The sequence below is a fragment of the Elephantulus edwardii genome, unplaced genomic scaffold, assembly GCF_000299155.1.
Source record: "Elephantulus edwardii isolate Elephantulus edwardi_28Jun2011 unplaced genomic scaffold, EleEdw1.0 scaffold00446, whole genome shotgun sequence".
NCBI classification, from domain to species: Eukaryota; Metazoa; Chordata; class Mammalia; order Macroscelidea; family Macroscelididae; genus Elephantulus; species Elephantulus edwardii.
The window spans coordinates 681,208-685,631 of NW_006400196.1; the positions used below are offsets into that span (position 1 = coordinate 681,208).

A 4,424-nucleotide genomic window follows, 5' to 3' on the forward strand; every position below is an offset into this window, starting at 1 on the left:
GGAAAGTCTACTTTTCATAGAAGGCTTTCCTTTCGTTCTGCACCTTCTGAGTCAAAACAAGGGCATCTTGTTGGGAATGTACAAGAACAGTAAAAGAAATACAAGGTACGAACACCTACCGAGAAACAAATGGGAGTCACCAGGGACGCCAAGAGTGGACAGCCAACCCCTTAAGTCCTCATGGGCCCACCTTGCGCTTTCGATGGCAGTAAATTTTAACAGAAAAATATTTTAAAAAACCCCCACCCTCGTGCAACAATGAAGGAATGGCAATACAAGTTCTTTATAAACTTTCATTAAAATATCAATAAAAAATTAAAACAACAAGAACAACAACAAACCCCAACTGGAGAGCATTATGCCAAGTGAACTCACTCAGTCCCACAAGGATAAATATTGTATAAAACCATTACTGTAGAATGAGTATAAGGATCCAGGAGGATTGAGAGAGGCTGGAAGTAGAGGTATGTGAATGCGCAGGGGGAAAGGGGGATTAATCATTGGGTTGTACAGTTTGATGGGTGAGGGGATGAGGGAAATGGAAAGAATTTGTTAAAATTTGTATTAGAATTTTGTAAATAAACTAGTAGAGAAAAAAAAATAGAACAGAAACAAAACAAAAACCCTCACCTACCTTATAGTCAACAAAAAACTGGGCAAAGGAAATATGCAACAATGAATAAATATTTTAAAAAAATGAATAAAAACCAAAATGAGCAATTTTACCAACGAAGATCCAAAAATAGTGCCCAAATGAAAAGATCCTCAATGTCATTACCCACTGCTTCCGAGCCATTCTGTGCCATCGAGTCACCTGTAACTCATAGTGACCCCATTCACACAAAGCTCTGGACCTATCCTGAACCAATTGTACTGTCTCTGACACACCTGTCTCCACTGCCACAATCACTGTGCCAATTAATCGTATCCAGGGTTGTCTTCTCCTGCGTTGTCCCTCCACCCTTCCAAGCATGATGTCCCTCTCCAATGACTAGTCCCTTCAGGCCACATGTCCACAGTATTTGAGAAAGAGTTTTAAAATCCTTGCCTTCAAAGAGCAATGTGGTTTCCTCCTCTTCAGGAAAAACCTGTTTGTTCTATTAGCAGTCTACAGAATGTTTAATACTCTTCTCCAGCAATAAAACTCAAAGGCATCAATTCTTTTTCTGTCATCCTTAGTCACTGTCCAGCTCTCTGATGCATAGCAAGTAATTGCAAAGACCATGGTCTGGAACAGGAGCACCTTAGTCTCTAGACTGATCTTTGCTTTTCAGCACTCTGGAGAGGTCTTATACCATTTTAATCTATATGCAGAATTTGGGAGGCTGGACTTTATGAGGAGGAATATGGCATCAGAATTGGAGGAAGACTCATCAATAACCTACGTCATGCAGATGATAGAACGTTGCTTGCCAAAACTGAAGAAGACTTGATGCGTTTGCTGCACAAGGTCAAGGACTGTAGTTCCCAATAGGAATTGAAGTTCAACATCAAGAAAACAAAGATTCTCTACAACATAAATAGTCTTCCAAGCGTCCTGAAAAATCTACAACCAGGAGAAGATAAAATAGATGAATGGAACCTTCTAAAAATGCACATCCATAAACTTCTCCAATTGGGCAAAAGGGAAGCCACAGACTGGGAAAAAATATTTGGTAATGACATAGAGACAGATCAGTTGGCCTAGTGGACAGAGAGTGATGCTACCAAGCCAAAGGTGGGTGACTTTAATCTGTGGCCATCAGGCCTGTTTCTTAATTGTTTTAGACATTAAACATTCAAGATTGTATAGCCCTGCTGTGTCCACTTGTGGTTGCTGTGAAGCTGAACACTGTGACACTAATGTGTCAAATACAATAATGGTTACCAATGGTGGACAGTGTTTGGTGGAGCTCCCCGATACAAACAAGCCTGGAAGCAGGAGTGGTATCCACTTCCGTAATAGCTTGCCACTGGAAACCCTATAAACTTGGAGAAGGGATGAAAGAAAGTCACAGAAGTGTTGAGGACTTTTGTTCATAGGGTCACTATGAGTAGCCTATGACTCAACGGCACTTAACAACAACAACAACAACGATAAGTCAGGCAAGGGATTTATATCTAGAATTTATAAAATTCTTGAGAACCACAAGATAAAGGTAAATAACCCAGTTGAAAATGGGCACACAATATGAACAGCCACTTCACCAAAGAAGATATTCAGATGACACACAAACACATGAAGAAATGTTCAAAATCACTAGCTCTAAGAGAGATGCAAATCAAAACAACTATCTATGAGATCTTATCTCACCCCAGTAAGAATAGCAAAATTTAACAGACAGCAAACGTCAAATGCTGGCGAGGTTGTGGAGAAACTGGAATTCTTATTCACTGTTGGTGGGAGTGTAAAATGGTGCAACCACTATGGAAGGCTGTATGGTGCTTTCTCAAAAAGTTGCAAATAGAGATACCATTTGACACAGCAATTCCACTACTGGAAATATACCCTAAAGAAACTATAACTGGCTATCAGCCAAGGACTCCGTGGGAGATGGTGGACTGGGGGATGTGCAAGTTGGCAGATGCGCTGGTTGGTGCAGCATCCGTGAAGCCACTTATGGGTTCTCCGGGCCCCAGCTACCGAACCGTGTGAGCACCTGCCTAGAATCAGGATGGAAACTTCAAAATGGCTGACCAAGACCCTGGGGCCATTAGTCTCCTCCAGCAGATGTTGGCTTCAGGCATTAGGGCCACAGTCACCTCTTTCTTTATGACACCCCTGGATGTGAGGAAGGTGCACCTGCAGTCCCAACACCCCTCAGGAGCCCTCTAGACTGTGAAACATCTCCTAAACCAAACTGTCATCCCTTCTTCAACCTGATGAGAAGTGCCTCCTGAACTGCAATGGAGTCCTGGAGCCAGTATACCTGTACTCAAATGAGGCCCGCTGTGCCACCTGGTTTCAGGATCCCACCTAGCTTCACTGGCACCATGGATTCCTTTGTAAAGATTGTGAGACATAAGGGCACCAGGACCCTATGGAATGGTCTCCCAGCTACCCTGGTGATGACTGTGCTGGATTTACTTCACTGCCTGTGACCAGCTCAAGACCTTCCTGTGTGGGTGAAACTTGACCTCTGAACTCTATACACCCATGGTGATCTGGCCCGACTGGGCATAGTGACTGTGATCAGGCCCACTGAGCTAGTGCAGATGAAGCTGCAGGCTCATCATGTGTTGTACTGGGAGCTCAGGGAGGCTGGCACTGTCTGTGGCTGGGCTGGGTGGGGGACGGGACCACTGCCCTTCGGGATGTGCCCTTCTTAGCTCTATATTGGTTCAACTACGAGTTGGTGAAGAGCTGGCTAAGTGGGTCCAGGCCAAAGGACCAGATATCAGTGGGCATCAGTTTTATGGCTGGCGGCATCTCAGGGACAGTGGCAGCCATCCTGACTCTGCCTTTCAACATGGTGAAGACTCAGAGCCAGGTCCAGCTGGGAGCAATAGAGGCAGTGAGAGTAAGGCCTCCACGTGTGGACGCTACCTGGCTGCTGCTGAGGAGGATCCAAGCTGAGTCAGGAACCAAGGAACTCTTTGCAGGCTTCCTCTCAAGATCAAGGCAACCCCCTCCTGTGCCATCATGATCATGCTTATGAGTTTGGCAAAAACTTTTTCCAGAAACTCTACCAGGAGCGGCTGGCTGCAGGGCCCTTAAAAGGGGCCAGGGGTTGAGGACCCAGCCCCATCTGCTTCATGGATAGGATGCAGGCAGGAGAATGAGCCAAATGCCTTTTCCTCAGCATTGAGGGGTGGGGAGCTGCTTCCCTTCCCTTCTCTGGGTCCTCAGGTCTCTCCTCAGACATGGTTTTCTTTCTGCTGCTTGCCATTCCTGAGGCTCAAGGAGCATGACTTTCCCATCTCCCAAGTTTAAGAACAAGTTTGCTGTCTGCTCACATCCTCATTTCCCTGTTTTTGTCCCCCCCACCCCCCGAAACTGGACCTGCCCCTAGGAACCAAACACCCTGGCTGGGCTTGCCTCAGTCTTCCCTCCCTCCATTAATTCCTCATGTCTGAAGAGAAAAAAAACAAAAAAACCCAAAACCAAACAAACCAAAACCACCCCAAACTGTAACTGCCACCCAAGCAGATATAAGCACACTCATGTTTATTGTGGCTGTGTTCACAATAGCAAAGAGCTGGAATCAACCTAAGTGCCCATCAACAAACGAATCTTTGTTTTCTTGACAATGAGATGCAATTTATACAGAAGGCTGCATTCCTTGATCTTCTACAACAAGTGTTTCAAGTTGCATGAAGTTGCCATTGAGTTGTTGTTGTTGTTGTTGTTATGTGCTGTCGAGTCGCTTGCGACTCATAGCGACCCTATGTACACCAGCCCTAAACTGCTCTCTGTCCTGTGCCAATCGCACTGTCTCTGACAC

General features: G+C 45.2%; 1 protein-coding gene and 1 pseudogene across 1 annotated transcript in view; one reads left to right on the top strand and one right to left on the bottom strand.

The window, feature by feature from the left end:
* The window catches only part of LOC102872164 (protein FAM210A-like), a 56,097-nt gene that overhangs the window by 13,114 nt on the left and 38,559 nt on the right, over positions 1-4,424 (bottom strand). The gene's annotated exons all lie outside the window — the stretch shown is intronic.
* Positions 2,669-3,714, top strand: LOC102874582 (annotated as a pseudogene).